At 41.2% G+C, this 27657-nt stretch overlaps 1 protein-coding gene across 5 annotated transcripts in view; it reads left to right on the forward strand.

The window, feature by feature from the left end:
- FHIP1A (FHF complex subunit HOOK interacting protein 1A) overlaps window positions 1-27657 on the forward strand; it is a 329740-nt gene that overhangs the window by 65767 nt on the left and 236316 nt on the right. For 3 of the 5 annotated variants that reach the window (XM_070386654.1, XM_070386650.1, XM_070386653.1), the window contains exon 2: window positions 17383-17522. The exons of 1 other annotated variant lie outside the window; for it this stretch is intronic. The gene's annotated coding sequence lies outside the window, so the exon portion shown is untranslated. Of the gene's footprint in view, window positions 1-16672; window positions 16846-17382; window positions 17523-27657 lie in introns of all 5 variants that reach the window. One more of the 5 variants, XM_070386651.1, reaches the window with a different exon arrangement.

Raw genomic sequence — 27657 nt, forward strand, 5'->3', positions numbered from 1 at the left:
GAATTCAGTCGCTGATAGGCCAGGATGATATATAAAGCCAGGTCCGTGCCTTGAAGGAGACCAGGGCCTCCACGGGGATAAACATATAAATAGATAAAATAGAGACACGTACAGTGTGCCCCGTGACTGCCCAGGATGTTGCCTGCACGTTCCTTTCTGAGCCCACCTCTGAAAACGGTGGGTCTTTTCCTCTTGCTCAATATTTTTGTAGTGACTTCTCTCACTTCTTTGTCTTACTGTTTTCAGTTAGAGGTTTCATATGAAAGTTAGAATTTGTCAGCTACTTCATGCTTCTCAACATTTCTTGCTTCTATGATTCGAAGACAAAAATGAGAGTGGTAATGCTTGATGTTAGTCTGTTTGTTAGAATTATAAAACATGCAGTTGATATAAAATTGGATATAAAAATGTATTTTTGAATGTTGGAGTAGGAATTTGGCATTCTACCAAGTGTGTTTTTCCTGTAAGTGTGTGGCAAGACTGTTGGCCAATAAAATCCAGGACTGTTTGCTTACTTAAGCCTGAACTATATTGCGTATATTTTAATTTTTATTGTATGTTTCACCCTGATTGCCTTAAAAAACCCAAGCTGAAAAAGTATACTTCCTGTTTTCTTTGCTTTGAAATATCCTGAAACTTCATATCTTTTCTTTTTTTTTGTTACTTAAATCTCTTATGTGTTTGAAAATGATAATAGCAGTGCCTTTTTCTTTTATACTGGTAAATGGACAATATTTATAGAGATCCCTGGAAGTCTAGGGATAGAGAAAGGACTAATGAAATTTGAAGTGGTATTATGCAATATGAATATATTATGTTCTTATATTAAGCTGAGTTTTATTAAGGTGAATTTTTCTCAATACTAATCTTATTTTAAAAAGTTACTTATCATTTACTTGTTTATTTGGCTGTGTTGGGTCTTGGCTGCTGCGTGTAGGCTTTTCCGGTTGTGAGCAGGGGCTGCTGTCTAGCTGTGGTGCGTGGGCTTCTCACCGCAGAGTACGGGCTCCGGGGCGTGCAGGCCAGTGGCTGTGGCATGCAGTCGTCTGAGATGTCTTGGTACTTGTGGAATCTTCCCAGACCAGGGTCCCCTGCATTGGCAGATGAATTCTTAACCACTGGACTGCCAGGGAAGTTCATTACTACTCTTTTTTAAATTTAAAGACTTTAGTCTCCTTTTAAAATAATTACACTATTTAGACTCCCTCATTTCTCTATTTTTACAATACATTACACAAGCACACAAGGACTCAAACCAAGAAGTTGAATGCCAGTGTCTTTGAAAGTGAAAGTTGCTCAGTCATGTCTGACTCTTTGAGACCCCATCCATGGAATTCTCCAGGCCAGAATACTGGAGTGGGTAGCTGTTCCCTTCTCCAGGGGATCTACCCAACCCAGGGATTGAACCCCAGGTCTGGCATTGCAAGCGGATGCTTTACCAGCTGAACCGCCAGGGAAGCCAAATAGTTTAAAATAGTTATTCTGTTTAAATTCCCTCACTTCTCTATTTTCAGGCATTTCTAAACTGGTACGTGGAGAAGGCAATGGCACCCCATTCCAGCACTCTTGCCTGGAAAATCCCATGGATGGAGGAGCCTGGTGGGCTGCAGTCCATGGGGTCGCTGAGAGTCGGACACGACTGAGCAACTTCACTTTCACTTTTCACTTTCATGCATTGGAGAAGGAAATGGCAACCCACTCCAGTGTTCTTGCCTGGAGAATCCCAGGGACGGGGCAGCCTCATGGGCTGCTGTCTATGGGGTCGCACAGAGTTGGACACGACTGAAGTGACTTAGCAAACTGGTACAACTGTCATTTTCTTTTTTATTTTATAGAGTATGGTATCTTTGAAATGTTAGTTAAGAAAAAAATCCCTCTAAAGTTTCTTCCTTGATCCATGAAAATGTAAGAACTGACCGGTTGACTTCACTTTAATACTCATATTTTAGTAAGATCTTGCAATATATTGCTCAAGTGCTAGAAAATAATATTTTTAGCTCAATTTTAAACCTTAACTGAAGTTTTATTTAACCTTTCTCTGTGTGAATAGCTTAAAGGGCACACTTATAAGGTTACCATTTACAGTTTTACAGAAAGATCTTTTTCTTCCCTTCATTATCTTGACAGCCGAGCAAGTCAAGGGAACAGTCAACAGACTGGTCTAATGGGCATTTGTTCCGTGTACTGGAATGTGCTTCCTCCTTGGTATGAGAGCTTGTGTTTGTGGCGCACAAAGTGACGTTGTGTAAAAATGTGAAAGACAGGTGTTTACTCTGGCCTTGACCAAGGTGAGAGTTTGAAATAGGAGAACTGGGCTCTGCACAGGAGGGAACAGGAAACTTGATGGATCTGTTGGTTTCGTCCCCTGTCATTGAAACCAGAGACTCAGTGAAGGAGATATAATTTCCCAACTTAATACAGCCTTAAAATCTTTTTTCTTTTGGTTGATGTATTTTAAGCAGCTGAATACATTTTCCATAAATTTTACTGCCTTCCATTTATCTTTGAATAGAAGCCAGCAGAGAGATATTTAGAAGGTTATGCACAACAATAAAACGAACTGTTAGAAAAGTCCTTTTGTGGCGTTCCTCAAGTGTGTGCCGGTAGAAAAATTACTGTCATTTGATAGTGGGATGTTGGAAATGATTTTATTTACTATTTAGAAATAACACAAATGAGCCTTGCTTTTTCTGTTCACAGGTTCAAAACATTTAGTTATGCCTCACTAGCTCAAATCTTTGTTCATTACACTGTACACGGATGGAATTAAATGTGACACATTGCAGTGTTGGATCAGCCCCACAGATTTAAAATACAGGGTTTGATTAAATGCTGGAAAAAAAAATAAAAAAGAAAGATACTGTTTAATGTCAGAAATGATTTCTGAAATTTTGTTTTTAGCTTAAAATTGGTTCAAGAAAATGTCCCAATGATGGCAGAGGGAAAAGATTGTGAAGAATATTTGATTATAGGTTGTCCTGTTGAAACCAAAAGAGAGTCTTAGGCTTTAAAGGAGCAAATAATTTCCTTTCTTTTTTTCAATTTTAAGTACATACACATTTATTAATTAAAAAAAAAGTATTTATTTATCTGTGCTGGATCTTAGTTGTGGGTACTTGGGATCTTTGATTTTCATTGTGGCATGGAGCTTCCCTTGTAGCTCAGTTGGTAAAGAATCTGCCTGCAATGCAGGAGACCTGGATTTGATTCCTGGGTCGGGGAAGATCCAACCCAGGAGAAGGAAATGGCGACCCACTCCAGTATTCTTGACTGGAGAATTTTATGGACAGAGGAGCCTGGTGGGCTATAGTCCATGGGGTTGCAAGAGGCGGACACAACTTAGTGATTAAACCACAATCACTATGCAGGGTCTTTAGATGTTTAGATTAGATTGCAACATGTGCAGTCTGATTCCTTGACCAGGGATTGAACCTGGACCCCCTGCGTTGTAAGTGTGGAGTTTTAGCCACTGAACCACCAGGGAAGTCCCAAGCAAATCATTTTTCAAAGCCAGGCTCTTGGTATCTCTATTGGCCGTAATATGGCTAGTCCCTGGCAGAGTGAGCTTCCAGTACTTGTGTCTGCCAGCTGCAGCAGTACACACATGTTCAGTGACCATGTGGCCTTGAAACATCAGTTTTACCCTCTGGCTACACAAGGACATGTGTGGATGAAGGTCAGAGCCTTGGGAGGCTTGCTGTGAGGCTCATAAGTGTTGGGAGAGGAGAGCTGCCTTAATATAATGACCGTATTTTCCAGGGAATTCTTTAGAGGCTACCTTCTTTTTTTTTTTTTTTAATTTTAGTAATGTATTTTATTTAATCTAATCTGTCCAAAGTGTTGTTTTTCCAACATGTAATCAATATGGACATATTGTGGGTGACTCCCCTGGTGGTCCAATGGCTAAGACTACACATTCGCAATGCAGGGGGCCTGGGTTCCGTGCCTGCTCAGAGAACTAGATCCCACAGGCTGCAACCCAGAAGTCGTGTGCTGCAACTGAAGAACCTACAGGCTGCGATAAAAGATGCCATGTGCTGCGACCCGGCGCAACCAAATACACATTTTTAAAATGAACATATTATTAATGAGATCTTTTACACTCTCTTTTCATGTTCCGTCTTTGAACTCTGGTGAGGATTTTATATTTAAAGCACCTCTGTATTTGAATGCCTGCTTTTCACCAGAAATGCTTGATCTCTGTTGAGATTGCATAAAATGTATAGTTGAAAAAGTAGTTTCACACCCAAGTTGTTCTAGTAACTGAATCAGTATCAATTTTAGACTTTAATTAATTAAAATGAAATAAATGTTGAGTCCCTTAGTCACAGAAGCCACATTCCAAGTTTCAGTAACCTTACATGGCTAAAGGTGACCTTGTTGGACAGTGTAGTGTTGGAGATTACCCCCTTGGGCTCCAGAACCAGTCTGTGGAGGCCATCTTCTAGTTCTTTTGCTTACTTAATTCATTTAACAGGGCTGTCTCTCAATGGCATCTCTAACTTGCACTTCATTTTTATAATTACTATTTTTTTGGCCATACCCGCAGCAGCTAGGATCTCAGTTCCCTGACCAGAGATTAAACCTGTGCCCCCTACATGGGAAGCATGGAGTCTTAACCACTGGACTGCCAGGGAAGTCCCATGAATCGTACTTTAGTATTCATAAGATACATGAGCATTTTCCATGGCCTAAAATCACCTGTCATTTGTTTCAAGGGTAAAGGGCAGGGAGTTGGAGGTTTGACTTGGGTTTCAGTCCTAGCTCTGCCACTGTATGATTTGACTTCATCTCTTTTAGCTTCGGCTTTCTTGTCTATAAAATGAGTGCTCATTTGTTCATTCATTTGTTTGTTCCTTCATTCAACAAATATTAATTTCTGTGTGCCAGGCTTATCCTCGGTGCTGGAAAATGAGCAGTGAGCAAAGCAGACAAAACTCCTGCTCTCAACGGAGCTTGCATGCTACTGGGGAGATGGAATATAAAATAATAGAAGTGAAATATAATATGCTGGATGGTGACGGTTGCTACAGAGAAAAATAGAATGGGTTCAGGGATAGAGTGACAAGATAGGAAGGTGATTCCTGTCTGTTTTACACGGTCGACAGTAGACAGAGAGGGCCTCTGTGTGGAGGTGCCGTGTCGGCAGAGATGTACATGAAGAGCGGAAGGGTATTTGAGGATTCCTGGGGAAAGATGATCTCAGGGAGCAGCAAGTCTGGCAGGCACCGCATAAGAGGCAGAGCAGCGGGGAGAGCGGGGTTACAGGGGGTGAGGGCCAGTGCAGCCGTGGTGCCAGCGCACACCTCTTGGGGTGGCTTAGAGGATGGGGTGAGATGCCCTTTGATATGCATTTTGCACTGAAAGAACAACATGCCATAACAAGTGAGGACTGTTGTAGGAATGCAGAAAGGTTCAGTGGTACGAAGCTTATTAAAGATATCATCTTGTTAAATATAAATAGAAAAAAATCATATCATTTTTATAGAAAAGGCATGTGAGCAAATTCAATATTGATTATTGATTTCTTTTTTAAAACCCTCAAAATTTAGTAGGAAAATATCCTTAGTAAACTATGTTCTTCTCAACCTAAAAACCGTCTCAGGCTTAACAGGAAATTTGTGACCCTTAAAATCAGAAACAAAATAAAGATATCTACTGTTTTCGCTCTTTATTAATGGTATTTTGGAATCACAAGTTAATGCAGGTGAACAATAGAATGAAAAAGAAGTTAGAGAGGTTTGATGAATAGTAATGTATGACTAGAATACTCCATGGAATCAAATGAAAAATTAACTATAAAGAGTAATCATATTTATAAATGTGCCAGGATGTCAAATTATTTTCAACATTCATACCTTTTGGATATACAAGCAACTAGTTTAAATGTTCAGTTCAGTTCAGTCACTCAATCATGTCTAACTCTTTGCCACCCCATGGACTGCAGCATGCCAGCCTTCCCTGTTCATCACCAACTCCCGGAGCTTGCTCAGATTCATGTCCATCAAGTTGGTGATGCTGTCCAACCAACCATGTCATCCATCCTCTGTTGTCCCCTTCTCCTCCTGCCTCCAATCTTTTCCAGCGTCAGGGTCTTTTCCAGTGAGTCACTTCTTCGCGTCAGGTAGCCAAAGTATTAGAGTTTCAGCTTCAGCATTAGTCCTTCCATGAGCATTCAGGACTGATTTCCTTTAGGATTGACTGGTTGGATCTCCTGGCAGTCCAAGGGACTCTCAAGAGTCTTCTCCAACACCACAGTTCAAAAGCATCAATTCTTTGGCGCTTAGCTTTCTTTATAGTCCAACTCTCACATCCACACATGACTACTAGAAGAACCATAGCTTTGACTCTATGGACCTGTGTCACCAAAGTGATATCTGTGCTTTTTAATATGCTGTCTAGGCTTGTGATACCTTTTCTTTGAAGGAGCAAGCATCTTTTAATTTCATGACTGTAGTCAGCATCTGCAGTGATTTAGGAGCCCCCCAAAATAAAGTCTCTCACTGTTTCCATTGTTTCTCCATCTATTTGCCATGAAGTGATGGGACTGGATGCCATGATCTTCATTTTTTGAATGTTGAGTTTTAAGCCAGCTTTTTCACTCTCCTCTTTCATTTTCATCAAGAGGCTCTTTAGTTCTTCTTCACTTTCTGCCATAAGGGTGGTGTCATCTGCATATCTGAGGTTATTGATATTTCTCCTGGCAATCTTGATTCCAACTTGTGCTTCATTCAGCCTGGCAGCTTGCATGGTATACTCTGCTTAGAAGTTAAATAGAGTGACATATACAGCCTTGATGTACTCCTTTCTCAATTTGGAACAAATCCGTTGTTCCATGTCCGGTTCTAACTGTTGCTTCTTGACTTGCATACAGATTTCTTAGGAGGCAGGTTAGGTGGTCCAGTATTCCCATCTCTTTAAGAGTTTTCCACAGTTAGTTGTGATCCACACAGTTCAAGGCTTTAGTGTAGTCAGTGAAGCAGAAGTAGATGTTTTTTTGGAATTATCTTGCTTTTTCTTTGATCCAAGGGATGTTGGTAGTTTGATCTCTGGTTTCTTTGCCTTTTCTAAATCCAGCTTATACATCTGAAAGTTCTCAGTTCAACATATTGTTGAAGCCTAGCTTGAAGGATTTTGAGCATACCTTGCTAGCATGTGAAATGAGTGCAGTTGTGCAGTAGTTTGAGCATTCTTTGGCATTGCCTTTCTTTGGAATTGGAATGAAAACTGACTTTTTCTAGTCCTGTGGCCACTGCTTAGTTTTACAAATTTGCTAGTATGTTGAGTTCATCAGTTTAATAGCATCATCTTTTAGGATTTGCAGTAGCTCAACTGCAATACCATCACCTCCACTAGCTTTGTTCTTCGTGATGCTTCCTAAGGCCACTTGACTTCACATTCCAGAATGTCTGGCTCTAGGTGAGTGATCACACCATCATGGTTATCTGGGTCATTAGGATCTTTTTTTGTTTAGTTCTTCTGTGTATTCTTGCCACCTTTTCTTAATCTCTTCTGCTTCTGTTAGGTCCATACTGTTTCTGTCCTTTATTGAGCCCATCTTTGCATGAAATATTCCCTTGGTATCTCTAATTTTCTTGAAGAGATCTCTGCTACTGCTACTGCTAAGTCACTTCAGTCATGTCCGACTCCGTGTGACCCCATAGACGGCAGCCCACCAGACTCCACTGCCCTGGCATTCTCCAGGCAAGAACACTGGAGTGGGTTGCCATTTCCTTCTCCAATGCATGAAAGTGAAAAGTGAAAGTAAAGTCGCTCAGTCGTGTCCGACCCTCAGCGACCCCATGGACTGCAGCCCACCAGGCTCCTCTATCCATGGGATTTTCCAGGCAGGAATACTGGAGTGGGGTGCCATTCTATTGTTTTCCTCTATTTCTTTGCATTGATCTTTGAAGAAGGCTTTCTTTTTTCTCTCCTTGCTCTTCTTTGCAACTCTGCATTTCAGTGGATATATCTTTCCTTTTCTCCTTTGCCTTTCACTTCTCTTTTCTTGCCAGCTATTTGTAAGGCCTCCTCAGACAACCACTTTGCCTCTTTGCATTTCTTTTTCCTGGGGATGGTCTTGCTCACTGCCTCTGTACAGTGTCACCAACCTCTGTCCATAGTTCTCTAGGCACTCTATCAGAAATCTAACCCCTTGAATCTATTTGTCACTTCCACTGTATAATCGTAAGGGATTTGATGAAGGTCATACCTGAATGGGCTAGTGGGTTTCACTACATTCTTCAATTTAAGTCTGAATTTGGCAATAGAGAGTTCATGATCTGAGGTACAGTCTGCTTCAGGTCTTGTTTTTGCTGACTGTATAAAGCTTTTCCATCTTTGGCTGCAAAGAATATAATCAGTCTGATTTTGGTATTGACCATCTGGTGATGTCCATGTGTAGAGTTTAAATGTAGTGAAAGAAAAAACAATTACCATAAAAAAGTATTAAATAACCTAAGAATAAACTTAAGAAATACGTAAGATATGTATGAAGGTATTGAAAAATGCTCCTGAAGGGGATACATAAATGATATGAGGCCTGTCATATTCTGGAATATAGAGATGCTGGTTCTCCTTAAATTAACGTGTATGTTTAATGCAATTCCACTAAAAGTAACAAGATTTTCAGGGGCTAAACAACCTTATTCTGCGCTCATATGGAAAAATAAGTAAGCATGAACAGCTCAGCCATTTCTGAGAAGAGATTAAAACATGCTGCAAGATTATAATAATTGAAACATTTGTATTACTAAATGTCATGTTTAGTATATGACAAAAGATGGCATTTCAAGTTAATTGGAGAAAGATGCTCTGTTCAATAAATAGTGGTCGGATAACCAGGTGGCCATCTGGAGTGGGGAAAGAAAAGGCTATTTAGAACAGTATCTCAAGTGTTAAGCAAAATTGATCTATGTTAAACAGAAATTTTAAAAATATTTTATGGAAGAAAGCATGGGAAAGTTATTTTATAATCTTGGAGTACATATGGCCTAAGTAAGAGAGAAAAAAGAGAAGCCGTAAAAGAGATTGATAAACTTGATTACTTTAGAAAACTAACAGAAAAAAATCCTGCATAAAGGAAGATTAAGATAATTTTGCTTCTCATCCTGCAAAGGGACTAATTTCCCTAATGAAGAGTTTCTACAGATCCATAAGAACAATCCCAACAACCCAGTAGAAAAATGGACAAAGGACACAAATAGTCTATAGGAAGAAAAATCATGGCGTCTTTCAAACATATTGAGAAGGTGCTGAACCTGCTCATTTTAAAAGATATGCACATGACAACTAAACCGAGTTACCATTTATCACTGATGGGCAGAGATTAAGAAATTGCATAACCCCTTCTGTAGATGGAATGAGTGCAAAACAATAGTGTCTTTTGTGGATAGTTTGGCAAAATCTATAGGACTGATGCTAAAGCTGAAGCTCCAGTACTTTGGCCACCTCATGCGAAGAGTTGACTCATTGGAAAAGACCCTGATGCTGGGAAGGATTCGGGGCAGGAGGAGAAGGGGACGACAGAAGATGAGATGGCTGGATGGCATCACCGACTCGATGGACGTGAGTCTGAGTGAACTCCAGGAGTTGGTGATGGACAGGGAGGCCTGGCGTGCTGCAATTCATGGGGTCGCAAAGAGTCAGACACGACTGAGCAACTGAACTGAACTGATAGTATGAAAAGGGCTTCCCAGATGGCTCAGTGATGAAGAATCCACCTGCCAAGCAGGAGATACTGGTTCGATCTCTGGGTTGGGAAGATCCCCCGGAAAAGGAAATGGTATTCCACTCCAGTATTCTTGCCTGGAAAATCCCATGGACCGAGGAGTCTGGTGGCCTTGAAAAAGAGTCGGATATGACTTAGTAACGAAACAACAGTAGTATGAAAAAATTCATATTCCTTGACTCAACTCCAGTTCTAGAAGTTTATCCTAGATAAGTGTACAAATACATTCCTATAGATATACATACATTCATATATACTATGCATGTATCCTACATATACATATGTGTTACATGCATGAGAAAGTGATTTATGTTCAAAGATACTAATTGTAGTGTAGTGTTTATAAAATGGCTAAAGATTAGAAACAACCAAAATGTTCATCCGTGGGAGACTGAATTAATACATTGCATTAACAGCTGCTGTTAGAAAACTGTGCAGTTTACGTTAGAAACCTGTGTCATCATACACAAACACAGCAGTGAATCTCTTTATGTATCATTTTGGAAACATTGCCAGTATATGCTGTTTGGTGAAAAATGCAAGGTGCAGAACAGTGTATATGATATGTTCATTTATTTGTTAAAAATGTTTTGCTCATTTATGAATAGGTACAGTCTCTGGGAGGTATAATTTGAATTTGAATATATCTTCAGTTCAGTTCAGTTGCTCAGTTGTGTCTGACTCTTTGCGACCCCATGAATCGCAGCACCCCTGGCCTCCCTGTCCATCATCAACTCCCGGAGTTCACTCAGACTCATGTCCATCGAGTCGGTGATGCCATCCAGCCATCTCATCCTCTGTCGTCCCCTTCTCCTCCTGCCCCTAATCCCTCCCGGCATCAGAGTCTTTTCCAATGAGTCAACTCTTCCCATGAGGTGGCCAAAGTACTGGAGTTTCAGCTTTAGCATCATTCCTTCCAAAGAAATCCCAGGGCTAATCTCCTTCAGAATGGACTGGTTGGATCTCCTTGCAGTCCAAGGGACTCTCAAGAGTCTTCTCCAAAATCAACTATGCTGCTAAGTCGCTTCAGTCGTGTCCGACTCTGTGCAACCCCAGAGACAGCAGCCTACCAGGCTCCACCGTCCCTGGGATTCTCCAGGCAAAAACACTGGAGTGGGTTGCCATTGCCTTCTCCAATGCATGAAAGTGAAAAGGGAAAGTGTCTTTTCAAATGAGTCAGCTCTTCACATCAGGTGGCCAAAGTACTGGAGTTTCAGCTTCAGCATCAGTCTTTCCAATGAACATTCAGGACTGATTTCCTTTAGGATGGACTGGTTTGATATCCTTGCAGTCCAAGGGACTCTCAAGAGTCTTCTCCAAAACCGCAGTTCAAAAGCATCAATTCTTCGGCACTCAGCTTTCTTCACAGTCCAACTCTCACATCCATACATGACCACAGGAAAAACCATAGTCTTGACTAGATGGACCTTTGTTGGCAAAGTAATGTCTCTGCTTTTCAATATGCTATCAAGATTGGTCATAACTTTCCTTCCAAGGAGTAAGCGTCTTTTAATTTCATGGCTGCAGTCACCATCTGCAGTGATTTTGGAGCCCCCAAAAATAAAGTCTGACACTGTTTCCACTGTTTCCGCATCTGTTTCCCATGAAGTGATGGGACCAGATGCCATGATCTTCGTTTTATGAATGTTGAGCTTTAAGCCAAGTTTTTCACTCTCCACTTTCACTTTCATCAAGAGGCTTTTTAGTTCCCCTTCACTTTCTGCCATAAGGGTGGTGTCATCTGCATATCTGAGGTTATTGATATTTCTCCCGGCAATCTTGATTCCAGCTTGTGCCTCTTCCAGCCTAGCGTTTCTCATGATATACTCTGCATAGAAGTTAAATAAGCAGGGTGATAATATACAGCCTTGATGTACTCCTTTTCCTATTTGGAACCAGTCTGTTGTTCCATGTCCAGTTCTAACTGTTGCTTCCTGACCTGCATATAGGTTTCTCAAGAGGCAGGTCAGGTGGTCTGGTATTCCCATCTCTTGAAGAATTTTCCACAGTTTGTTGTGATCCACACAGTCAAAGGCTTTGGCATAGTCAATAAAGCAGAAATAGATGTTTTTCTGGAACTCTCTTCCTTTTTCGATGATCCAGCGGATGTTGGCAATTTGATCTCTGGTTCCTCTGCCTTTTCTAAAACCAGCTTGAACATCTGGAAGTTCATGATTCACGTATTGCTGAAGCCTGGCTTAGAGAATTTTGAGCGTTACTTTACTAGTGTGTGAGATGAGTGCAATTATGTGGTAGTTTGAGCATTCTTTGGTATTGCCTTTCAAATATTGCTTAATGAGTGTCATTGTTATTCATCAAAAATGATCTGTGTGCTTCCTGAAGGGTGCTTCTTGGAGGATGTCAGTACAGGATCTGTAAACTAAAGATGGCAAATAAGATTGAGAAGCATATGAAACAAAACTAAGTGGGCTTCTTTTTTTAGGCCTTCTTAGAGCCTTAATCGGAGGAGGCAATGGCACCCCACTCCAGTACTCTTGCCTGGAAAATCCCATGGACGGAGGAGCCTGGTAGGCTGCAGTCCATGGGGTCGCTAAGAGTCGGGAACAACTAAGTGACTTCACTCTGACTTTTCACTTTCATGCACTGGAGAAGGAAATGGCAACCCGCTCCAGTGTTCTTGCCTGGAGAATCCCAGGGACGGTGGAGCCTGGTGGGCTGCCGTCTATGGGGTCGCACAGAGTCGGACACGACTGAAGTGACTTAGCAGCAGCAGGAGCAGCAGAGCCTTAATACCATTCTCGTATTCTTGCCTGGAAAATCCCATGGATGGAGAAGCCTGGTGCGCTGCAGTCCATGGGGTCGCTGAGAGTCAGACATGACTGAGCGACTTCACTCTCACTTTTCACTTTCATGCATTGGAGAAGGAAATGGCAACCCACTCCAGTGTTCTTGCCTGGAGAATACCAGGGATGGGGGAGCCTGGTAGGCTGCCGTCCATGGGGTCACACAGAGTCGGACACGACTGAAGTGACTTAGCAGCAGCAGCAGCAGCAGCAGCAGCAGAGCCTTAATAAACTTAACAATAATGCACTGTGTGAATATTCCAAGAGGCATATTTCAGAATTTAAGTGAAGCAAGTAAAGTGAAAGTCATTCCATTGTGTCTGACTCTTTGTTACCCAATGTACTGTGGCCCGTGGACTGGGCTCCTCTCTCCATGAAATTCTCCAGGCAAGAATACTGGAGTGAGTAGCCATTCTGTTCTCAAGGGGATCTTCCTGGCCCAGGATTGAACTCATTGCAGGCAGATTCTTTACTATGTGAGCCACCAGGGAAACCCAATATCAAGAGGGATATGTTAGAACGTAGCATTTTCCAAATCTACTTGAATACAACAACAACCACTACTTTTTTTTTTCTTTAAGAAGCAGGAGTAGTTGTTGCAGGAAATATCACTTTAATGCTTAGATTTCGACTTTGTTCACCTTTGTTCTTCATTTTGACCATTCTTCATTCATTTCTAAGAGGGCTGCAGTCTCTGCTCTTCCTCCTCTGTGATGTACTGCAGTTCACTCATTCATTTTGTGATTGGGACCTTCCCAAGGCATTCAAATAACACTGCGTTTCTTGAGTGAAGAAGAGAATCTATATAATTAGTGTAAAATCTTAGGAATCAATTGGATGGAAATTGAAGATTAAAGCTTCATTTGATTGAGCTTTCCACAAAGCTTAAAAAGGAATGAAATGGACTTAATGGGTAGGTAGTTGAGGAATTGTGAGTTTAACATAGAGAAGATATGGGTTCTACCTCTGTCTTCACTGTTCACCAGCATTTAATTTTGAACACGTCACCTACCTTGTGCATGCTAAGTCTCTTCAGTTGTGTCCGCGTCTTTGTGACGCTATAGACTGTAGCCCACAAGTCTCCTCTGTCCATGGGATTCTCCAGGCAAGAATATTGGAGTGGGTTGCCATGCTGTCCTCCAGGGGATCTTCCAGACCCAGGGACTGAACCTGCATCTCATGTCTCCTGCATTGTCTGACAGCTTCTTTACCACTAGCACCACCTGGGAAGCCCTGTCCCCTACCTTTCCTGTGCCTTATTTTTGTCACCTATAAAATTCATGGATTGGGCTTAGGGCCATCCATTTTAAGACTCTTGAATTATTATTACTATGGTTGAGTGGAATCAGGGAAGACTGTGGGCCTCAGTAGAACATTTTGTTCTTATCTGCAAGTTTTCACATAACCTGTCTCAGTTCAGCTCTTTTGGAGAATGAAATTATTCAATAATCAACTCATCGTCAACACTACGAATTTGAAAACTTCTTGAATTGTTTGAGGCTTGTACTTGATTGATTGGTTTGTTAATTACTCTCCAGGAAAGCACTTGATTATAGCACGGGTCAATTAATCCAATGCTATGGAAAAATCCACACCTCCTATGAAAACGCCCCTCTGCATTCATTTTGCCGATACAGGGAGAAATCTGTGATGTGGCTGTTAATTATCTTCCCCTCTCCGCCCACAACCTGCACAGCATTCATCTGATGGTTTGCTGTGCTTTTTGTGCACTCCCCACCTATTAGCAGATTTCTGAACTCAGCATAGTAGAGGTCTGAATTCACTGAATTTATGCCATCTGCAAATGAGGTTTAAATTTGTCCCTGTTTTGAAATTAGGGAAATGACATAGCCATTGCATAGAAGGATTGTGAACCTGAATTTGATTTTGTTAAGTGGAGGTAGAATGTTTTGTTAGAAGGAAAGCACTTGCCTGGGCAGAGATTTGGGTGTGACTCAATTGTGAACTACCATCTCCTCACCCCCTTATTAGCAGGAGATGTATTTTGTTTTTAAGGGAAGTGACAAGGAGAGAATTATAAAGACCCAGTGAATTTTAAGAGAGTCCTTTCAATTTACTTTAATTCCGTTTAACCTTGCTTTCCATGTTATCCTGTGCATTACTCTCAAGGAACTCAGCTTCCTTTGAAGTCTCGAAGCGTGGCTGCTGGCGGAATGCTGCTGGTAAAATATAAGTGATTCTCAGTAAGCCCTTCCTGATACATAGGGATGCCTTGATGCCAAGTAAAAGCATGTGTGTGTGAGTGCCTGTAAAGGAGGGAAAGGGCAGGATGTATGGTAATGGATACTGAAGTGGGAGGAGTGTTTCTCATGAATTAGAGATGCCCTTTCATAATTCAAGAGTCTCAGAATGAGAAAAGGCTTGACATCACCTGAAAAGCATCTGGAAGCAATCTGTAATCGTTAAGAGGCAGTAGGAGAGCCTGTCTCTCTCCAGTACCTGATAATAAAACAGTTCATGTGGGATTATGGAAGAAGTAGAATTCTCTCTCACTTGTAAGTCATTGTAAAATTGCTTGAGATGAAATGCCCAGAGATTTGATTGTGAATTACACTTTGAGGTCATAGGTGCTAAATATCGGAGTCAAGTGAAGAAGGCAGATTTGAAGGTACTGAAGAAATTTTAATGTGAATTTGTTTATTTGCATGTGAAGTGTTATCCCTTGCCTCTCAGGCCCCATACACACTTCTTCTGTGCCCAGGCATTACCACAACTGTATCCAGTTTTGAAGACTTTGGTCACATTAAGGTCCCTCTCTTCATCTTTATCCCTTTCACGAAACAAACATGTGTTACAAGAAACGACTTCCAAGCCTTTGAGGCATCTGTAGGTCAAACATACACACAAAACCTCTTATAGTGACTTCTAGGGAACCATCTTTTAATATACTGGGCTGTTACAGAAAAATTATGTTAATGAATGGTGCGTCCTTATTACACAGAGATTTTGAAAAGAGCTGGTATATTTGTTATACCAGTCAGTCCTAAAGGAAATCAACCCTGAATATTCATTGGAAGGACTGATGCTGAAACTCCAGTACTTTGACCACCTGATGCAAAGAGCCGACTCATTGGAAAAGACCCTGATGCTGGGAAAGATTGAAGGCAGGAGGAGAAGGGGATGACAGAGGATGAGATGGTTGGGTGACATCATCAACTGAATGGACATGGGTTTGCACAGTCTCCGGGAGACAATGATGAACAGGGAAGCCTGGTGTGCTGAAGTCCATGGGGTTGCAGAGTCAGAAACGATTTAGCGACTGAACATTTGTTGCACTGAAACTGTGTAGTGTCATTTCAAGGGGGCCTCTGAAGGGCTCCAGTATAGCAGTCCTTTATGTCTCAGTGTAGAAAAGAATTCAGCAAGAGACAAACTGATAGATAAGGAAGTGATTTATTAGAATAGAACATTTGTGAGGTTTACAAGTGCGTGGGCAAGAAATGCCACACCCTAAGAACTTACTGGGCTACAGTTTTATAATAAAGGAAAAGTAGGGAGGGGCAGAAGAGCTCCTTTGTCTCTCTTGGGTAGACATCATACTTCCATCATCAGCTCCTCTTCCAGGCTGGGCAGGAGAGTTTTCTTGTCTCTACATGGTCAAGCTAGGTCCACAAATTATTGTTTTTTTTTATGTGTGCAGAGAGTATGTCCTAGGGATCATTAACTTAATGAGCTCACTGGGGAGGATGTGAGGTTTATGCCACCATTGTTATCTTGTTTTGGGGCACGTCTCATGCTTCTGTTGCATGGTTGTGTGTTAAGCAAGCCTGCTTGGTTTTGTGGGTAAGCAGACCTTCTCTCTTGAGTAATCATTAACTTACAGGGGTCTCCCATATATTTTCTATTTATAGTCCCCTAGAGGGATTCTGTTTAATCACCTACTTTGTCCCTTTACTCTGTCCCTATCAGGAGTAGATTCTGACTTGAATTGCTCACCGTAACCTGGAAAATCCCATGGATGGAGGAGCCTGGTAGGCTACAGTCCATGGGGTTGCAAAGAGTTGGACACGACTGAGCGACTTTACTGTTTTTTGCCCTTTTGCGGTCTCTATGCTTGGGGTTAGTCTGTGCTCTCTAGGACACCTCTAGGTTATGTTCTCTGTACTGTTCGTTCTAGGTGGGACAATTTCCCAGCTTCTTCTTTTTTGGGAACCCAGGCCTTGTACTAGAAGCACTGCATCTTAGCCACTGTGTCACTAGGGAAGTCCCTTCTCAGCCTTCTTCAAGCTCACGTTTTTCTGAATGTATGGTCAGGAAGCCATGTAACTGTGCTGTGAAACATCTTCCCAGGTAGGCATGATCACATGAGATCTGTCTCTAAAACCAAAGTAAACTTTGCCCATCGGATGGCAAAAAATTGAACTTTCAACTGTCAATATTTGAATAGGTCAGAGGTGCCTGGGAATATTTGGCAAATATCACACCTTTAAAGAGAAGCAGCCTATGAAGTTTCTTGCTATTTTATATTTTGTTCTCATTGTAATGTTATGTTGCTGATGCATGGATATGGTTATTTAATTCCACATTTTTTTTTTCTCTTCTAAAAGAAGTATATAATTACTTACCGTCTCTTGGAGGACAGAAGAATCCTTCTCTCCTTTCTGCTGCCCAGTGGGAGTCTGTCATATTTGGCTAGCATTCAGAGTTCTAAATAAAGATTCAATTTTTGCTTATAATTTTTTTAAAAAATTAGTGCAATCTGAGGCAGAGCCATTCAGTGCACAACAAATGGCGGTAGCTGGGAGGGGAGAAAACCTGGAGAAAAATTGATTGGGTTTTTATAGTTTATTGATGACTGTGGGTCTCTCTCTCTCTCTCTTTTTTTAGTTGTTTTCTGTAGATTTTGGAAATATTCTTCTGGGAATTGCCAGCAGTGCCAAGTGTTGGGAAAATCTTTTCTGCCCTTCCGATAGAGTGAAGTGAGCAAACAAAATCTAGCAGAAGGCTGGTGAAGAGAGTAATCACAGGTAATGTCTTTTCTTGTTACTATTGATGTGTGTTCAGTAATGTTCAGTAACAAATTAAAGAAAAATAAGCCTACTTGAATTTACACATCCAAGTGCTGACGGAAGGAAAACACAACTTGAGAGTTTTGAATTAAGTTTTATTCTGGGACTTTACTGAAGACTATAGCCCGGGAGACAGCCTCTCAGATACCTCTGAGGAGCTGCTCCAGGAGGTAAAGGAAGAGCCAGGATGTGTAGGCATGTTGAGCTTTAAAACAAAACAAAACAAAACGTGTAGTCAAACATCAAAAGATAACTGCTAATGACAGAAATAAACATTGCAAGTTAATGATTTTAGTGCCTTTTTACTTACAGGAAGATGCAAGACATGCTCACTGAAATTATTCGTTAGATATGCATCTTAATTATCTAGGGCCAGTATCCAGAGCACAGAGTGCTTCCTGTTTTTCTCTATCCTGAATTGCCCTTGGGGCGTACCATCAGTGGGCGTGGGGGTGCTGCAGTGGCTGATGGCTTGGTCCTAGTTTACTGGAATGACAGGCAACATCCCTTGTCCACAGAGGTGAACATTATCTTGTTCAAAGCAGTCTTTCTGAGAGACTGCGCTCTCTGCTCTACTCAAAACATTAAAAAAAAATTATATATTTGACTAAACTGGATCTTAGTTCTCACATGTGAACTCTTGGTTACACCTGTGGGGTCGAACCCAGCTCCCTGCATTAGGAGGGTGGCATCTTAGCCACTGGACCACTGGGGAAGTCCCAAAGATTTTTTTTTTCTTTGGGAACTGCATCTGAATCCTCTGGTGGCATTCTTTTAAGCATCCTATTTTCTGTGGTGGTAAATGTAAACCCTAGGAGGGTGTTTTGGGAAGTAGTCTAAATTTCTTCAGAGCTGCACTGTGGGATCTGGGAAGTTCTAATTTTGATCAAAAACCAGAAGGAGGAATAATGTAATGAAACCAGTTTCTCTCTGTATAATTTGTATGTGTGTTTGAAGTCTTATACACTATATTGAAAGTTACTTCTAAAAAGTGGTGACTCTGAGTTTCAAACAGTCATATAATAGTATTGTTATTAGACTTGTAGCTTACAGAGAAGCATATGCTGTTTATTTGTATGTAAATATTGCTATTCTTTCTTATTAAAATTGATCAATTTGTCAATTGTTTATCAGGTTGAATAAGATGAGATTTAATTTCCTTATAAGATATATTTCTAAGGCTCTGTAATTTGCATCTTATTAGAGGTGTGTTTGGCATTGTAAAGTGTTGTTACTGTACTTGTTAAAAATGCACAATGAAAATTCAGATTAGTAGGACTAGGTGCCAAATCTAGTGTGTCATAATCTGAATCAGAGTGCTAAGGGGGGAAGGGTTTGGGAATTTTGCAAGTGACTACCACCCAAGATGGACACCGCCAATGCAATGAAAGCATGCTTCCACCTAATCTTTTATTTTGGATTTAAAGGTATTACCATCACCTTGATTTTTGCTTTGAATAAAACAATGCTGGTATTTTTAGTATACTGTTTTGACACAGGATTATGTTTTCAAGTGGGCTTCCCTGGTGGCTTAGCGGGTAAAGAATCAGCCTGCAGTGCTGGAGACTCGGGTTCCATTCCTGGGTTGAAAAGATCCCCTGGAGGAGGGAACAGCTACCTACTCCAGAATTCTTGCCTGGAGAATTCCATGGACTGTATAGTCCATGGGGTCACAAAGAGCCAGACACGACTGAGCAACTTTCACTTGTGTTCTCAAGTTGCATGTTGTTAGATCAAATTACAGTTATTTGAACTTTATGTCTCAATTTCAAATGAGTATATTTTTCCTTGGATGCAGATGGATAAATTTGTTTTTGACAGCTAGATGGCAAATAACTAAGTTTTATGAAATATCTTCTTGGTTTGCTAGTAAGTTGTACCTCAGGTATCTTATTCAGCTTGTGGTAAAGAGTGACGGGATAGGTCTTAGAGGCTCCTGGAGTCTGTGCTTTGCTACTGTAGCATCCAGGCCAGCATTACTCAGTAAACACTGTGAAGAAAGCTTTGCTGTGCAATTTATGGTTCGGACAGACCAAATCTTTTCTTTATAGTACTGAGATTTTATGAAGTTCTTTGAATCCCCCAAATGAAAGAAAGTATTAATATTGAATACTAGACTCTGATAGGATATTTTCATTGCCATGTACAGTCTTTAGTAATCCTTCCTACAAAGTTATTAATTTTACAGAAAGTAAGCTTTGTGTATAAAGTGTGTTATTTTTTAGATATTTTAAATCTAAAAAATTTATTTATAAACATTATAAATAAATCATTTATTTGTACTATTTATTTATAAATAGACATATTTCTGTTTTCTTTTTTATAAATTTATTCATTTTAATTGGAGGCTAATTACTTTACAGTATTGTAGTGGTTTGCCATACATTGCCATGAATCAGCCACGGGTGTACATGTGTTCCCCATCCTGAAGCCCCCTCCCACCTCCCTCCCCATCCCATCCCTCTGGGTCGTCCCAGTGGACCAGCCCAGAGCACCCTGTCTCATCCATCAAACCTAGACTGGCAGTCTGTTTCACATGTGATAATATACATGTTTCAATGGCATTCTCCCAAATCATCCCACCCTCACCCTAATAAATCATTTATTTGCAGTTCAGTTCAGTTAAGTTGCTCAGTCGTGTCCGACTGTTTGCGACCCTATGAATAGCAGCACACCAGGCCTCCCTGTCCATCACCAACTCCCGGAGTCCACCCAAACTCATGTCCATCAAGTCGGCGATGCCATCCAGCCATCTCACCCTCTGTTGTCCCCTTCTCCTCCTGCCCCCAATCCCTCCCAGCATCAGGGTCTTTTCCAGTGAGTCAGCTCTTCGCATGAGGTGGCCAAAGTACTGGAGTTTCAGCTTTAGCATCATTCCTTCCAAAGAACACCCAGGGCTGATCTCCTCTAGGATGGACTGGTTGGATCTCTTTGCAGTCCAAGGGACTCTCAAGAGTCTTCTCCAACACCACAGTTCAAAAGCATCAATTCTTTTTATTTATCAATTATTTGTAGTATTTATTTATAAATAGACATATTTCCTAAATTTATTGATATTATAAATAAATACTGAAATATTTTTAGGTATTTTATAATCAGATTATACTTTTACTTTAAAAAGACACATACAGTATTATATCATTCTATGTATGTTAATATTAAGAGAAATATACTTTATGTAAGATAAAAATGACTATAGACTTATAAGTTAAGGCCATTATAAGAAAATATTTCATTGTGTATACTTAAAAATTGTGTTAAAACGCACAACACAAAATTTACCATTTTAGCAAATTTCAAGCATGTAGTTCCAGTATTATAAGTATATTCACATTGTTGTGCAACCAGTTTCCATAGTGAAACTCTGTAGCCATTAAACAGCTGTTCATTCTCCCTGCCCCCTGCACCTGGCAGCCACCTTTCTTTTTGTCTCTGTGAATTTAACTGTTCTGTGTACCTCATGGAAGTGGATTCATGTGGTATTTGTCTTCTTGTGACAGGCTCATTTTACTTATAGTAATGTTCTCACAGTTCATCCATTTGTTAGAATTTCCTTCCTTTTTAAGGGTGAATAATATTTCTTATACACACACACACACATTACATTTTGTTTATCCATTCATTCATTATTAACGGACATCTGGGTTGCTTCAGCCTTTTGAATGTTATGAATAAGCTACTTGTACATGGGTGTGTAAGTAATCTGTTTGCATTCCTGCTTTCAGCTGTTTTGGATATATATCTTAAAGTGGAATAGCTGGGTCACATATTAATTCTATTTTAAATTTTTTGAAGGACCACCTTACTGTTTTCCACATCAGCCAACCCATTTTATATTTCTACCAGAACTGCACAAGCATTCCAGTTTCTCTATATCCTCCCCAACACTGGGTTTTAGTATTTTTTTGTTTTTGTTTTTGGTGATGATAGCCATCCTGATGTGTATGAAGTGATGTCGCATGGTTTTGATTTGCATTTCAATAATGATTAGTGATGTTAAACATCTTTCGTATGCTTCTTAGCCATTCATATACGGATAAATGTTTAGTCACGTCTTTCGCCCATGTTTTAATCAGGTTGTTTGTCTTTTTGTTATTGAGTTATAGGAGTTGTTTATTATGTTCTGAATCTTAACTCTTTATCAGATATATGGTTTATAATTAAGATTTGGGGCTTCCCTAGTAGCTTAACTGGTAAAAAACCCACCTGCAACACAGGAGACCCCAGTTCGATTCCTGAGTCAGAATCCACTGGAGAAGGGATAGGCTACCCACTTCAGTATTCTTGGGCTTCCCTGGTGGCTCAGCTGGTAAAGAATCCACCTGCAATGTGGGAGACCTGGGTTTGATCCCTGGGTTGGGAAGATCCCCTGGAGAAGGGAAAGGCTACCCACTCCTGTATTCTGGCCTGAGGAATTCCATGGACATTCCAAGTCCATGGGGTCACAAAGAGTTGAACATGACTGAACGACTTTCACTTTCACTTTCTTTAGACTAAGATTTAATAATTGACAGTAAGCATAGAGCCTGTGTTTAAATTTTAAGTTAGCTGTTTGGTGGGCAGTTACATTATATTTGGGATTTGATTATGGTAAACTCTGAATTTTGGTCTTCAGGTAGGTGGGCTAGTGTGTGTGTGTGTCTTGTCTCAGGGCTTGACAAAAGAGAGATCCTCTAATGTCTTAGGAAGCTTTTGTTTCAAGACCATAAGCAGAATCAACATTTTTATGGTGAAGGATAGCTAGTAATGAATCCTGGGGAAAAAATTAATGACAGTTCAAACCATTAACCTGTCTGGGTAGCCTGATTTTGCTTCTAAGCTCTAAAAAGTGGTGTGTTTGTTGACAGAAGGATACTTAGACTGACTTTGAAAAGTTCAGAACCCAGACCTTGTGCCTTTAGAAGTGAGGTTATTTTGGGGAAGACAGGAGGGTGTTGGGAGTTGGGTGGGAGGAGTCCAAAAGCAAATATATGTAACAAAGAGGAAAGCCTGGGCAAAGATGCTCCGAAGGAAGAGGGAGCAGCTTAACAAGAGAGAGCGGCTTAGCGAAGGAAGAGGGAGCAGCTTAGCTGGATGTAGGAGTCCCATGGATATTGAAAGGATCTAACCCTTGGATGTATTACTTTCTTCGAAGGAAATGACAGCAGGTTCTAGAGCTAGCCCAGGAACAACCACAAGTGATAAATTGGCTTGAAAAAGGGTGCAAACAATATGATATAAAATGTGGGTGACAGCCCCAAGGGGATGTTGCCAGTGGGATTCATCGTTACGGATTTTGGAGGTGTGCTCAGAACCGTGAGACAAATAGCAGGTAGACAGAGGCAATTACAGATCTTCTGATCTGGTGAGAGAATAATATATTTGAATGTAGTGTTTCAGGGCTAGGAGCTGTCTGCATGAGCAGAGAGGAGCGGTCAGAGCAGCGTTAGAATGCTGTTCTTTCTAATGTAATACCAGAAGGTCTGAGTCATGCAGAATTAAGGTGGCGGTGGTGAGGAGAGGATGTTTCTCTGTGGCTTCTCTGGCTTTGTGTGGAACCAATGGGAAACCATGTTTGAAAGTTGTTTTGAATAAAAATTTAGCCTCAAGACTATTTGGGGATTAGATTTCCTGAGTAAATAACACAAAAAGATACTTAAAAGTGACTTCTTACAGTCAAATAATTAAAACAGCTGCCTAATGCTGTCATTCTGATCATACCTTTTCATAATTTTGTAGATTTTAAAATTATGACCTGTCTCTACCCTGTTTTGTGAATGTGGTCTTCATTTATTCAGTCATTTTGGTCTCTTCTCCCTGACCCTTGTAGTTTCATTCTAGCTTAGTTTAGTCTGGGTCTTTTCCAGCTTTCTGTGTTTTTTCCAGTTGACCAGAAGGGCTTAGAATACATTTGTGAAGTTTATATTTCGTCATGTTTTCTGTTTCATTTTCAGTATCATTTCTGAAATGCGCTACCTTTTCTTTAAGGGTACAGGTCGCATTGAGTTGATGTACACAGAGTGTCAGTTGCTCAGTCGTGTCTGACTCTTTGTGACCCCATGGACTGTAGCCCCCCAGGCTCCTCTGTCCATGGGATTCTCCAGGCAAGAATACTGGAGTGGGTTGCCATTCCCTTTCTGGGATCCCTTTTGATCTCAACCTAGGGATCAAACCCGAGTTTCCCTCATTGCAGGCAGATTCTTTACCGTCTGAGCCACCAGGGAAGCCCTTAGGAAACTCTCTAATGACTAGTCCACACCAGAGATTCTCAAAGTGTGGTCCCTAGGTGAGCAGCAGCAGCCTCACCTCACACTTGTTAGAAATGTGAGTTCTTGGGCTGAATCAGAAGCTCCTGCAGTAGTCTCAGTTTGTATTTAACAAGCTCTCTGGGTGATTCTGATACAAGTTAGAGTGTGAGGACTGCTCCACATGTCTCGTTAGCTGTGTGCAGTTGTCTAGGCTTTTCATTTTCTCTATCCCTTGGTCTTCTGATCAGAAAGATCAGGGGTTCCCAGATGTTGGTGTGTGCATGAATGGTCTGGTAAGTGTCTTTAACACATTTCAGAGAGCAGTACACTTTCCCTAACTGTCTACCCAGAGATTCGGATGCCATGGTCTTAGATTCGGATGCAGTTATCTGCTTTACAGCAGGCTTTCCAGAATACATCTCATATCCGGAATCTGGACCAATGGCTATCTCTCTTTCCTCCAAGCCCCAAAGTGATATGATTTAAAGTGGCTTTTCAGGTTCAGTAACTGAAAGCTTAGGGGCCAGTTGAACTTTATTTTCAAAATGCAGTTTGGATTACTTTTCAGTAAAGCCATTGTGTTCTGCTTTCTTTCCTTAAAAAATGTGATTCTTTCTTGGCCACTCAGGTTACTGTATGAGATTTTTCTCAGGCTTAGCCTCATTGATAAAGCAGTTTGATTGGACCGTTTGCTCACTAAAAGAGCCCTCTGCCTCTTATCAACTTGGAGATTTCACTCTGGGGTTCTTATGATAATTTACGAACAGTGTTAATAACCTGTAAATACTGGTTCTTAGGGAATGCTCTTTTTCGTTCGGATCTTTTTGTCCCCACTCTTGATTTGCAGCCTTTAAGCTGGTGCCCTGTGCATGATGGTGTGCCTCCCTCGTCTCACCATCATTCGTGTTTTTGTCTCTTTAGTTGTTACGGTACAGCTTTATTAGAATTGTTTTCTGTGAGTCTTCCTCTTGTCTCAGTGGCTGCTCCTTCCGTCTTTTCCCCTCTGTCTGTCCCTTGAGTGTCCGTGTTCCCTGGGAGCTGCCCGAGTTCTTTTCTCTGCATCTTACTACATCTTACTCCGTCCCCTCGGGGCTTGCTTCTTCCTGTCTGCCGGGGCCTGGCTCAGATGTCACCCTACACCACCCTTGATCAAGGAGCATCTGACTCTCACTGCTCTCCTCTGAGCTGCAGCCCACATCTCCAACTGCCTCCTGCGTGTCCCACAGGCAGATAAGGTGAATGTATCTGAACTTGAACTTATCATTCTTCTTCCCCAGAACTTGTGCTTCCTCTTGTGTCCCCTGTCTTGGTGAATGGCGTCACCATCACTTTGCATGTGGCTAGCATTTATTCAGCATCTTCTATATGCCATGTCCTGTTCTGAGAACTTCCATGTAACTCCTCACAAATCCTTTGAGATTATATTATTATTCCCATTATACAGATGCAGAAACTGAAACACATGGGGTTTAAGTGAAGGTCACAAAACCACTCACTGATGGAGATGGAATCCTGGAGCATGGAGTCTTAATCGTGCTTCCTCTCCCAAGCTAGACCCCTCAGATCTCCCTTCCCCACGTCTTCTTGCCCCTGCACATCTTCTCAGTCCTCTCCAGTTCACCTACTAATCTCTCTTCAAAGCACACTTCCTCTTCTCTGCATTCCATTGTAAGTACTCTAGTCATGACCTCCTTCATCTCTTGTCCCCCTATTATAGTATGTTCTCTTTCCAGCCATTTCTTTATGATTGTTGCCAAAGTGTTATTCTTGCCAGCAGTAAGTCTCATGTGACACTTTCCTGCATCTGTCAGCCTAACCCTTCTCAATCGGTCATTCAGTGTTGGGCAAAGCCTCTATTATCCTCTTCATTGTTGAGCAAGCCCCACCAGTTTGGAGGAACAGGATGATTCTACCATTTAAAGAATCAAGGTAGAGAGCTGAAGAGTTTTTGCCTCTTTTGGTCCTTAATTTCGATTTATTTTAATAAAGGAATGATTAAAAAACAACTCCAGAGTCTAGTCTGGCCAGAGAGGGACGGCCTCTGTGGTTTCGGCGGTGCCCGGGAAGAGTGGTCTCGCACTCCATGTGTGTGCTCCAGCTGGGGTAAACTGCTTGCTCTGCCCGTAACGGGTCACATTCTCCCTGCTTCCGCTGGGTCTGTGCACATGCTGTTTCCTCTTCTGCAGTACTCTTCCTTCATTGCCCTGTTGGGTAACACTGGCTAATACATCCATCTCCATTTTCAGATCTCAACTTAGATTCCCTTTCACCTGGGAAGCTTTCTCTGATCCCATTTGCCTTCCAAACAAGAGGTTGGGATAAATACTGCCATATGATATCATAGCGTGCCACCCTTTCCCTGCCATAGTGTTAGTCGCTCAGTTGTGTCTGACTCTTTGCTGCCACATGGACTGTAGGCCACCAGGCGCCTCTGTCCATGGGATTCACCAGGCAAGAATACTGGAGTGGGGAGCCATTCCCTCATGACTCATCAAACTTTGTTTTAATTGTTTGGTTGCTTCATTTTAACTACAAGCCACATCTTATGTATTTCTGTGCTTCTACCTCCAAGCATAGATGTTCAATAGAGATTGATTGTGTGGAATAATAAATGAGTATTTAAATGAGCTAATTGATTTTAGCCAATTCTAGCTGCTTCTTACCTTTGTAAAATAACTCTGGCAGGTTATAATAACCTTTGTATAATAACTCCAGCAGATCAGTTAGGGTTCAGTTTACCCAAAAATAACTATAGGAATCAATGGTTTAAACAAATTTGGGGATTTTTTTTCTTCACATGAAATAAGTCTGGGACTAAGCTATCCAGGCTTGGTAGACTGGTTCCTTGGTTATCAGGGACCCCAGGTTCCTTCTGTCTTTATGCTCCACTGTCCTGAGTGGGATCCTTGCCCTCATGTTCTCATCTCAAATATGTGCCAGGAGTCTGGCATCTGCAGGCCCTCACTCCAGGAAAGAGGAGAAGGTCAAAAAAGCAAAAAGGAGCTTGCCAGCAGTGTGCCTCCAGCCTTTATACCTTTCAGGGACTTTCCTGAAAGGCCTTCCAAGGGTATTACTTTCTACCCCTTGATGAGACAGTTATCACAGCATCGCCTCTGCTGCAGGGGAGACTGGGAGATACTGTTTTTATGCTTTTGGTCTTTGCTTCTTGCTACACAATTGGGGTTCTGTTAATAAAGAAGGAGAGGATAGATACTGAGTGGTAACCAGAAGCTTCTACATAGCTTAGGATGATTTCCTCTTCAGTGGTCATAGACAGATTAGTAAGAAATTGGCAGAACAGTATGTCAGCATTTTAAAAAAGTATGTATATAATGTAACTTTGAAAAGAACCTTACCTCTTTGTGATCCTAGCTATTTTATATAAAATCAGCAACTTTTTGGGTATTTTAAGGAGATTTAATTGCAGGCACCTAAAAAATCTAAATAATTACTTTCACGAATCATTTTCTTCTAGATATTTGCACTTGTTGATTTAAGAGTATATGTTCTTAGTATATGGATGTTAATTGTACTATTCCTTCATCTTTTACTGTTGTCTTGAAATTTTTCAAGATTTAAAAAGTGGGGAAATGTTAAAAGTAATAACAAAGTAAATAATTATCTCAAAAAGTAAAAATAAATGCATTAAAAAAGAGTATACTAGACTTCCCTGGTGGTCCAGTGGTTGGGAATCTGCCTGCCAGCGCAGGGGACGCGGGTTTGGTCCCTGATCCGGGAAGACCCCACGTGCTGTAGGGCCACTGAGCCCGTGTGGTGCAACCGCTGACGCTCGTGCACTCTGGGGCCTGTGAGTGGGCTTTTTTGGGGGTGGGGGAGGTTTAAAAAGACTTGTTTAATTAAATATC

The sequence above is a fragment of the Bos mutus genome, chromosome 17 (assembly GCF_027580195.1).
Source record: "Bos mutus isolate GX-2022 chromosome 17, NWIPB_WYAK_1.1, whole genome shotgun sequence".
In the NCBI taxonomy this organism is placed as follows: Eukaryota; Metazoa; Chordata; class Mammalia; order Artiodactyla; family Bovidae; genus Bos; species Bos mutus.